Source organism: Sarcophilus harrisii, chromosome 4 (genome assembly GCF_902635505.1).
Source record: "Sarcophilus harrisii chromosome 4, mSarHar1.11, whole genome shotgun sequence".
In the NCBI taxonomy this organism is placed as follows: domain Eukaryota; kingdom Metazoa; phylum Chordata; class Mammalia; order Dasyuromorphia; family Dasyuridae; genus Sarcophilus; species Sarcophilus harrisii.
Window position 1 is genome coordinate 213,900,599 of NC_045429.1, and position 12,149 is coordinate 213,912,747.

Consider the following 12,149-nt stretch of genomic DNA (forward strand, 5'->3'; position numbering starts at 1 on the left):
CACAAAGCCACTTATCCTACTTTATCTTCCTTCTCTGAATATCCTAAGAATTAAAAAAAAAATAACTTTTTTCACCAGAGCTTTAGAAACATGCTGCTGGTAAAAACAGTTAATAACTAATCTATGTAGAATTTTGAGGCTTGCAAAGTGTTTTACAAATATTATTTCATTTCATCCTTCTAACAGCCCTCAAAGTAAATAACATTACTACTTTCAATTTACAAAAGAAAAAACTGATGCAGATCTACAGTGACAATTAAGGGAGTAATATTTTAAAATATAAGGAAGACAGGACCAAGTTATATCAAAATTAACTGCCAAACAGAAGAATTGATATTGTTTATGTAGAGAGTGGACTTTATAGAATAGGGTTTGTTTATGTGTGAGACAAAATCAAAGCTATGATTATTTTGTTATATAAAGATGGCAACTGATTGTGTCAGTAAGTCCCTTATAAAGTTATTTTAATAGTCTAGGGAAGAGAGGATGGCAGAGGAAGTCAAATGGCAGAATTTGCATGAATGAAGGTGATATATGCCAATTATTTTGTAAAGGGATAAATTACAAGATTTGACAACACATTCAGAATACATGAGAAAGAAAAATCCAAGGACTACAGCAATGTTGGGAACCTGGGTAATTGGAATAATGGTGGATTCTCTTAGAATCAAAAGGAAAATTAAAGGAAAAGGTTTAGGAGAAATAATGAGTCCTATTTCAGACATGGTGAGTTCGAGATGACTATGTGGCAGGAAGTTCACCATCTAGTAGGCATTACGTGATATGTGACTATAATACATGATGGAGAGAATAGGGCTGGAAATAGAGATTTTAGCTAACTACATTAATGCATACTGATGAGATCACTAAGGGAGATAGTACAGAGAAGAAAGAAAAGTTGTCACAGGATATAGTCTTAATGCACTCTACTCTGTTCCCACATAATTTTCATTTCTTCTGCTAAGTTTCTATTTTCAAATATTTTATTTCATATAGGTTGAAGATGATGAGTATTTGACAAGGAAAGAGATATTTCAAGACTTTTTTTTTCCTCAAGTGTTTAAAGAACAATGTTATATCTAAATCATTGCAGGCAGCAGTGATCTTAGATAATGCCCCAGTTCTACAACAGTTTATTATTGGAGTTGTAACAATATATTGAGGTATATATTTTTCGTATTTGGATTGTTCTATCTAATTCTAATCACTAGGTCATGTTTTACTAGTTATTCAGTAGGCACTGACTTTTTGTTGTTGTATGTAATAATGTGATAATTTATTGTTTCTATGGCTCTTTCCATTGTTCCCTGAGTTCAAATACCTCAAAGTTAACAGTTCTAATTTCTGGTAGTGAACTTATCCTGAATTGCTACTAAAACCAAATTCTATTTCATCAAAATGTTGATTAAGTTCTTTCATGTATTGTACATGAAGGACCTTTCAATTATATTTTATACCACTCCATTCAGTGGTAAAATACTTCTATTTAAATTTGAAAAATTGAATGATATAGCTTTTGCTATTGCTTGGCAAAGTACCATCTGCTTATTTCAAAAGTACTTTCATATGATTTTAACCTTATTATTATGTGTTCAGAGATTATATCTTGTCTCAATTTCTGGTAAAGAAGAATTGATCCTTATTTAGTTGCCATAGCTGTCCTGCTGTCCTGATATAAAGAAGGTAGCTAGATGGCCCAGTAAATAACTTCCTAAATCAAGAAGGCTTATCTTCCTGAGTTCATATCTGGCCTCTGGTACATATTAGCTAATTACCACTTAGCACTTTGTTTGCCTCAGTTTTATCATTTGTAAAATGAGCTGAAGAAGGAAATGGCAAGCCACTCCAGTATCTTTGACAAGAAAATCCCAAATGGAGTCACAAAGAGTCAGACACAACTTAAACATCATCAACAAGCTGTTGTCCATCATATTCTTAGAGAGATGGAACCCATGTTTTTACTAATATTGTTCTGTTTTTGTTAGAGTATTTTTCCTATCAACTATGGTCTATTTCACAATTTTAAAAAGGTATATATTAAAACTGATATTACATACTGGTTGATTTTTTTAATGTATTCTTCTCCTTGAACTATGATTTCAGGGTCTCATTGAATCTCTTAAGATAATACTACAATAGCTTTCTCTACTATAGCTTTATTGTCAATATATTTTGACTTGGAGGAAACCACAGTAGTTTTAATATATATTAATTTTCTTCAGTTTAATTTCCTGATTCAATATTGTACCTTTCAGTATCTATTTCTACTTGAATTCTATGAAAAAATTAAACTTATGTAAACCAAATGTCACAGAGTCACTGAGTTAGAAGGGATCTTGAAACATATCTAAGAAGAGCTATTGAATACTACTTGCACATTTAGACAGTTAGATGGTAGAGATCTCTGTTGGGACACAGAAAGACAAATTTAAAGACTCAGACATTTAGTGTGTCCACCCTGATTAGATCACTTTGTTCTCTGCCTTAGTTTCTTTAAACATAAAAATAAGATAATAAGGGCACTTAATTTCTATCACTCTGAGAATCAAATGAAATATGTGTAAAATGCTTAGGACAGTGCCTGGCACATAGTAAATACTTTACAAATACTTGTTTTTTTCTTCTCCATGATAGACTTCGAAATACTTAGAGCAATTTATCATTTCCCACTTAAATTTTCTTTTTTACATGATTAAGATCATCAATTCATTTAAACAAATTGACACGGTCTCAAGTTCCTAAATCATCTTAGTAACTCCTTTTTGGACATCTCCAACTTATCAATGTCTTTACTAAAACCTGTCATATGACTACAAATAGTTTCAATTTCTTCATTGGAAAATTGTCTGTTCATTTCCTTTGATATTTATCAATTGAAGAAAGGGCTTGAATTATTATAAATTTGAGTCAATTCTCTACATATTTTAGAAATGAGGCCTTTATCAGAATCTTTGAATGGAAAAATGTTTTCCCAGCTTATTATTTCCCCTCTAATCTTGTCTGCTTTAGTTTTATTTGTACAAAAACTTTTAGCTTAATATAAACAAAATTATCTATTTTGTGATCTATTTTGTGATCTGAGAGTTAAACTATGTTATATTCTTCTAATTTGTTTATAATGTTATTTTTTATATCTAGATCATGAACCCATTTAATGGTGTTAGGTGTGGATCAATGCCTACTTTTTGCCATACTAGTTTCCATGTTCCAGTCAAATAGTGACTTCTTTTCCCAAAAGCTGGGGTCTTTGGGTTTGTCAAATACTAGATTGTTATAGACATTATTTTGTTCTGTGAACCTAACCTATTCCACTGATCAACTGCTCTATTTCTTAGCCAGTACCAAATGGTTTTGATGACCACTACTTTATAATATAGTTTTAGAACTGGTATATCTAGGCCACCTTCACATGCTTTTCTCTTCATTAATTCCTTTTAAATTCTTGACCTTTTGTTCTTCCAGATGAATTTTGTTGTTAATTTTTATAGGTCAGTAAAATGTTTCTTTGGAGTTTGATTGGTATAGCACTAAATAAATAGATTAGTTTAGGGAGTGTTTGTCATCTTTATTATATTCCCTTGATCTCTCCATAAGCATTTGATATTTTTCCATTTGCTTAGATCTGCCTTAGTTTGTGTGGAAAGGTTTTGTAGTTTTGCTTATATAGTTCCTGACTTTTGGCAGATAAATTCTCACATATTTTATATGATCAACAGTTATTTTAAATGTAATTTCTCTTTGTGTCTCTTGCTGTTCTATTTTTGTTAATTATATATAGAAATGCTGATGATTTATGTGGATTTGTTTTGTATCCTGCAACTTTACTAAAGTTGTGAATTGTTTCTATAGCTTTTTGTTGATTCTCTGGGGTTTTTTAAGTATACCATCATATCATTGGCAAAGAGTGATAATTTGTCATCCTCATTACCTACTCTAATTCCTTTAATTTCTTTTTCTTCTCTTATTGCCAAGGCTAGCAATTCTAATACAATATTGAATAGCAGTGATGATAGTGGAAAACCTTGTTTTATCCCTGATCTTATTGGGAATGGTACTAGTTTACCCCCATTACATATGATGCTTGTTGATGGTTTTAAATAGATGCTACTATTTTAAGTAAAAGTCAATTTATTCCTATATTCTCTAGTGTTTTTAATAGGATTGGATGTTGGATTTTATCAAATGCTTTTTCTGCATTTATTGAGCTAATCATATTTTTTTTTGTTAATTTGGTTATTGATATAGTCAATTATGCTAATAGTTTTCCCAATATTGAACCAGCCCTGCATTCCTAGCATAAATCTTACTAGGTCATGGTATATTAAGCCGGGGGTGATTATCTATAATCTCTTTGCTAATACTTAATTTAAGATTTTTGCATCAGTATTCATTAGAGAGAGTGGATATAATTTTCTTTCTCTGTTTTCATCCTACCTGGTTTAGGTATCAGTACCATGCGTCTGCCATAAAAAGAATTTGGTAGGAGTCCTTCATTACCTATTTTTTTAAATAGTTTATATAGTATTAGAGTTAATTGTTCTTTAAACGTTTGGTAGAATTCATATGTAAATCCATTTGGGCCTAGAGATTTTTTCTTAGGGACTTGATTAATTGTGTGTTCAATTTCTTTTTCTAAAATGGGACTACTTAATTATTTCCTCTTCTGTAAATCTGGTCAATCTATATTTTCATTGGTATTCCTCCATTTTACTTAGGTTGTCAAATTTGTTGGCATAAAGTTGGACAAAGTAACTCCTGATAATTGCTCTTATTTCCTCTCCATTGGTAAAATGTTCAATGTTCTCCCTTTTTATTTTAAGACTAACAATTTGATTTTTCTCTTTCCTTTTTCTAATCAAATTAAGTAAAGGTTTATTTATTTATTTTTTTTTTTTTGGCTTTTTTACAAAACCAACTTTAGGTTTTTTTTTTACTTTTAATTTTATTGATATCTTGTTTTTAGAATTTCAAGTTTGGTATTTGATTGATGGTTTTTAATTTGTTCTATTTCTAGCTTTTTTTTTTTTTTTAGTTGCAAGCCTAATTCATTGAACTTCTCATTGTCTAGTTTATGCAAGCAAGCATCTACAGATATAAAATTTCCCCTTAATACTGCTTTGAATGCATCCCACAAATTTTGGTATAATGTCTTATTATTGCCATTCTCTTCATTGAAATTATTGTGTCTATGATTTGCTGTTTCACCCATTCATTCTTTAGAATGAGATTATTTAGTTTCCAATTACTTTTTGGTCTATTTTCCCCTGGCCTTTTATTAAATGAAATTTTTATTGCATCATGATCTAAAAAAATGCATTTACTGTTTCTGTCTTTCTGCATTTGATTTTGAAGTGTTTATGTCTTAATATATGGTCAATTTTTGTATAGGTTCCATGAAATGCTGAGAAGAAAGTGTACTCCTTTCTGTCTCTATTCAATTTTCTCCAAATATCTATCATACCTAAATTATCTAGTATTCTATTTACCTCGGTAACTTCTTTCTTATTTATTTTGTAGTTTGCTTTATCTAGTTCTGAAAGAGCAAGATTGAGATGTCCCACTGTTATAGTTGTGCTGTCTATTTCTTCTTGCAACTCTCTTAACATCTCCTTTAGGAATTTAGATGCTACACCACTTGGTGCATATATGTTTAATGTTAATATTGCTTCATTATCTATGGTACCCTTTAGCATGATATAAGTTTCCTTCCTTATCTCTTTTAATTACATCATTTTTTGCTTTTGCTTGATCTGAGACCCACATGTCTACCCCTACTTTTTTTTTTTTTTTTTTTTTTACTTCATTGAAGCATAATAGATTCTGCTACAGCCTTTTACCTTCACTATGTTTCTTGTAAACAACATATTGTAGCAATCTGGCTTTTAATCTCATCTGCTATCCTCTTAAGCTTTATGGGAGAGTTCACCCCATTCACATTTACTGTTAAAACTACTAATTCTGTATTTCCTGACTTCTTCTTTTCCAGAAATTATACTTTTCTTTGTCCTTTTCCCCTTTCCCTCCTCCCCAATATTTTGCTTATGAGCATTACTTGTCTCAAGCAATCCTCCCCCTTTTGAGACCTTCCCCTTTTCCTATACCTTTCTCCTACTATTTCTGTTGTCCCTTGTATTTAGCCTACCCCTTCCCTTTTCCCTTTTCCCCTCCTGATTTTCTATAAGGTGAGAGAAGTTTCTTGGTGAAACCAAATATGACTAATATTCTCTCTTTCAGCCAAATCTGATGAGAGTAAGATTCATAGAATGTTTATCATCCTGCCTTCTTTCCCTCAATTATAATAGGTTTTCTTTGCCTCTTCCTGAAATGTAATTTCCCTCATTTTACCTCACTTTCCCCTTTTTTCTGGTACATTCCCTTTACACCTCTAGATTCTGTTTTATTTTATAACAGTAAAATCAGATTATACATGTACCCTCTGTATACCCATAACAGAAATACTGTTCTGAAGCGGTCTTTTATTTTTCCCTTTTTAATGGTTCTCTTGAGTTTGCTATTTGGAGGTCAAATTTTTTGTTTAGCTCTGCTCATTTCATCAGAAATAAATCTATTTCATTGAATGTCCATCTTCTTTCCTGAAAGAAAATGCTCAGTTTAGCAAAGTAATATATTCTTGGCTGCATTCCAAGTTCTTTCATCTTTTGAAATATCATACTCCAGGCCCTTTGATCCTTTAAAGTGGAAGCTGCTAGATCCTGGGTAATCCTTATTGTGACTTTTTTCATATTTGAATTGTTTCTTTCCGGCTACTTTTAATATTTTTTCCTTGTTCCAATAATTCTCAAATATAGCCACGATATTCCTTGGAGTTTTAATTTTGGGGTCTCTTTCAGGAGGTGTTTGGTGAATTTTTTCAATGGTCATTTTACTTTCTGATTCTATGACATTCAGGAAGTTTTCTTTGATGAGTTCCTGTCTAGTGTCTAGGCTCTTTTTTTTTTTTATCATGGTTTTCAGAAAGTCTAATAATCTTTAGATTGTCTCTCCTAGATCTATTTTTCAGGTCAATTGTTTTCCAAATTAAGTATTTTACATTTTTTTCTATTTTTTTCTTTTCTTGGTTTTGCTTGACTGATTCTTGTTGTCTCACTGAGTCATTCATTTCCATTTGTTCAGTTCTGAATTTTAGTGAACTATTTTCTTCATTTACTTTTTTTTACTTGTTTTTGTATTTGTCCAATTTAATTTTTAAATGAGTTGTTTTGTTCTATGGAATTTTTTTTTCCATTTCACAAATTCTGTTTTTAAGGAGTTATTTTCTTTTTCCATTTCACAAAATTCTGTTTCTTAAAGGAGTTATTTCCTTTTTCTGTTTCACAAATTCTGTTTTCCTGGAAGTTGTTTTCTTTTCCATTTTATCAAATTTATCTTTTAATGAGTTATATACCTTTTCCAAATCCTCTTGGACTCCATTTTTCTTCTAGCTCTCTTTTAAGACGCTTCAGCATTTCTTCTAGGAGAGTCTTATGTGATGGGGATGAGATTATATCATTTTTGGGGGCTTCATCTGGAGACAATCTGCCTTTAATCTCCTCAAGGTTTGAAATCTGTTCTTCCCTTTCACCATAAAAGCTGTGTTTTGCAGATTTCTCTTTGCTTTTCTATTCATTTGTTTAAAAAAAAAAAGTTAAGGTCTGCTTTTAGGGCAGGGGAGGTTTTCCAAGCTTCCTCTACAAGCAGCGACTTCCTCTATGAGTGGCCACAGCTGTGTTGACTCACTCCCAGTGCTGGGTGGGCGTGGCCAGATCTCAAAGATTCTGGCATTTCTGGGTTCACTCTTTACCTTTTGTGTCTGTGTTGAATGCTTTATAACTTCTCTGCTGGTCTACTGTCTTGGAACCAGGGCAGAGTGGTCAATACTGCTGTAGATTCCTCTCTGTAGATTCTCCAGCATGGAGTCAAACTGGCCCTGTGGAGGCTGCACCACCCTGGGACTCTGTGCTGCTTATGCTTGGCCTGCTTCTGTTCCTGCTTAAAACAAACCTTTTCTGGTGAAATTATCTTCTGTTGGTAATTTATAGCACTCCCAATATTCATGGATTCTGCTGGTCCAGAGCTAATTCAGAGGCTGGATTTGCTAATTAGTCTGTGGATTGTAGGAGAAGGTGGAAAAGAAACCTCTGTCCCCTCAGCCATCTTGGCTCCACCCCCAGAAATGATAGTATATTATTTATTTTACCTGATCTCCAATTTTGTGGTCTTCTGTAGGATTATATAGGAAAATATACAGTCCCTATCATTCTCCTTTTCTTTTTTTAATTCCTTTTACCTTTATGCAGTATTTTCCAGATACTAAGCATGATACATTTCCCTGAAATGCCCAAATGGAGAGCTTTTATTCTTAGATTTTTCTTCCATTACTCCTGGCCCTTTCTGGTACATCACCTCTGTAATAAGAAAGCACTTTGAAAAATAGAATCTGAAGGCTTTTGATAGGAGTTTGGTTTATAGCAAAACAAAGTTAGCCAGGTATAATTTTGGACAGATGGCTAATGAATGCCTTTACTTTAGGACTCCATAGTTATCTTCATTCAACTTGATGGCCTCTTCATAATCTTGTATATAGCTATCAGCTACCTTGGGAAAATGACAATTAGAAGCAGTAGGACCTCCAGGTGTTTTTCTGTAATTAACCAATCATAGAGGTGTTTATATTAGCAATGTATGAAAGTGTCTGTTCAGCCCTTGTAAATATACCCAGGGCATACCATTGTGTAAATAAAGAAGCATGATGTTTGAAAAGAAACATTCATTTAAAAAAAAGTAATTTAAAGAAGAGAAATGGATTTTTAAAGATTGAATACAACCAAAAAAACTAACAAATTTCTCTTCCATTAATTTTCAGAAGGAAGAAAGAAAAACAGAATTTAAAAAAGGAAAGAAGGGAGGAAGAAAAGAAAAAAAAGGAAAAAGGAAGAAATAAAGGGAAAGAGGGCAGAAAGGGAGAGCAAAATCAGTAAAAGACAAGTACAGAATGATAGTGATAGCCTTAAAACTGATTATTTGTGGAATAACTAGAAAAAGTCTGCTGTTTAAAAACCTAGGAGGAGACTGGTAAAGATTTTATAAATCCTTGTTAACAAGGTTAAAGGATTGAATTCTCTCTTCTGACACTGAAAATTTCTTTTTATAAAATAGTAAAAGTTCCTTTAACAACACAATTTTGAGAGTGATAAAGTGACTCATCAACAATTATATATTTAAGTTACAACTTGAACTTGTGCTTTAAAACAAATTGCTAGAGAAAGAAAAAGATGGAAATAACTAGATCTGAGAGGCATAGAGATATGAATGGCCCCCCAGAGGCAAAGTCTGAACATGTAGATAATCCCTTCCTAGGGAAAGCCACTCAGATGAGGAAGGAACCATGTAGTGTAGAGATGACATTAGTTGACGTTAGAGTAAAGCAGCAATGATTTCCTGAGTCAAGTAGGGAGCCATATGAATACAAGCTAAAGCAAACTAGCATCAGAAAAGAAGGAACAATGAATTCCTAGTTAAGTAAAGAGATTCTAGGACAAAGTTTCCTAGGTCCTAGGTAGGGAAACTCATGAGAAAGAGAAGCTATCTCAGTGTTGTGTGAAAAGGGTGGAAATTTGGAGTCAGAAAAAACAGGTTCTATGACAGGTGATTAATGTTACTATCTTTGTTCTTATGGTCTTCATTTTCCTTCCCTCTACATTTAAGTGGTTGAATTAAGCAATCTCTGATGTCCCTTTCACCTCTAGACCTATGTTAATATAAACAATTCTAAATGCTTTCCCTTACCAGGAAAAAGAAGATGATTACAAGTCTGGATATAATTGACCATTTAATGTTGTTCTTCAGTCACAGGTCTGACTCTTCATAATCTCATTTGTGGTTTTCTTGGCAAAAATATAGCAGTGGTTTGCCATTTCCTTCTCCAGTTAATTTTACAGATTTGGAAACTGAGGCAAAATGCATAGTGACTTCTCCAGGGATACATAGCTAAGTAAGTGTCTGAGGCCTGAGGATTTGAATTTAGGAAAATGAGACTTCCTAACTCTAGGCCCAGCAGTCTATCCATTGTATCACCTCACTGCCCCAGACTATTTAACAGATGGAACTTATTGAAGGGAGAGTGCTTGATCCATCAATAATATGAAATGTTTGTATTTTATTCCATTTTACTAAAAAATGGAATATCATACAAAACCCCATCTCCTTAAGTATTCCTGATTTTGACCTGCAAATTACATGTGATTTTGTGTCTATCTCCCTTCTGCATTCACTCTGTGTGCTATCTGCCTCTCTTTACACTCCATGCCATGCCATCTGCCTAAATACTTTTTGTACCTCTGTGTGACATATACATTTGCCCACTACTTGTAGCCACCATGATGTTTCCTTGTCTCTATACAAAGAACCAGGCTTGTTCACAACTGGCACCATCTTATGGTCTCTCCTTTTAAAGTATAAATAGGACACCCAAGGTAGGACTAAATAAATCATCAGCAACTACATGTACTTTGAGGGATTATGGTAATAAAAACCCAATGGTAGAAAGCAATCTGATGATTGAACCCTTTGCCCCTTTGGTTAGAGACCTCATCTCAAAATTGCATTCAGAAGAACAGATTCATTTTCATGTCCCTGGTTATTTTTTCCCATGCCCTACTTTCTTCTTTATGTCCCATAATCACATTCTCTAAAGCTGTATGTTATCTCAATCAATTGCTTCAGAGATTTTTTTTTCACATTTGAAGAACATCCCTTTTCCCCATCTTTCACTCTATCAATGGCCTGATGCTCTTTAGCTACATTAATTTTGATAAAAAAGAGAAAAAATATAAAATTTTTACTATTGCTTCATACCACTGAAAAGAAATAACTATGAAGTATCTCTTTACATTTCATTAGGACTTTAACACATCATTGTTGATATCTACCCATTATTTAAAATCATTTCTTTGATAGGTCTGGAAGAGAAATCAGTTGATTATGGATTTCCTGATAAACTTTATCAACCATACTTAGAACAAAATGAAATTTGAGAAAGTAGATAAATCACTAGTACTAGAAGGATCAGTTTATGTAAGCATATTTTTCTTTTTTAGTTGAGTGATAAAAGTGATTTTTAAAAAAGGGATTCTAAGAAACAGAGTGAAAAGGTATTGCATTCAGATATGTGGCCATTGGTTGCAAACAGAAATGAGAAAAAGATTAACAGAAATTTCTGTTGCTCATATTGTATGGTTGAAGTAGGGAAATGACAAATAAAAGGCCTGAGGATATAGAATGAAGTAAAAGACAAAGGTGTTTGTATTTCAACATGGGAGTGACAAACAGTCACTGAACATTGTTGAGCTGAAGAATAACATGGTCAGAACTGTACTTTAGGAAGATAACTTTAGTAACTATGTAAAGAATGCATTGGAAAAGAAAAATATTTGAGGGACACCAAATAGAACTCTATTCTAATAGTGTAGGAAAAAGGGTGATAATACCCTAGATGCATTTGGTAACCATAATAAAGAAGAAGAGAATAAGGAACTGAGAAGATCACAAAAGAATGTCAAAAGACAAGATAGGAGAACACAGGATAAAGTAGTAAAATAAAACAATAATTATGAGGGAAGATATAGATGATGAGTTGCTGAATTAGGCTGAAAAGTCAATCAAGAGAAAACAGTTTAAGAAAAATCACATAATAAAAAGAGTATCCAGCAGACTCCTGGAGAGGACAGTCAATAGTGTCAAATTGAATATCTCCATAAGATATTAAAATGGTTGAGGGCAGAAAAATTACTAGATTTGGTGATCAAAAGATCATTGGTAGTATGCAGCAAAGCATTTCTCTTGAGTACTCAGATTGTAAACCAGATTACAAAGGGTGGAGAGAAAGAAGAGACGCTAGAAATAAATAATAAATGATGGCCTAGGACAAATAAATAATAAATGATGGCCTAGGACAATCTTACTCATTATACGTGGTACCACAGTAAGGCATAGGTGATCAGAGAGGAATGAGAAGAAATTGTTTATAGTCATACATCTATTCTGTTTGACAGAATTTGAATCCAGCACATTTATTTTACACATAAAGGAAAGTAAGATCCAAGTAGGTTAGGTGATTTTTCTAGTTGATAACTGAGTCTAAATTGGAAAAT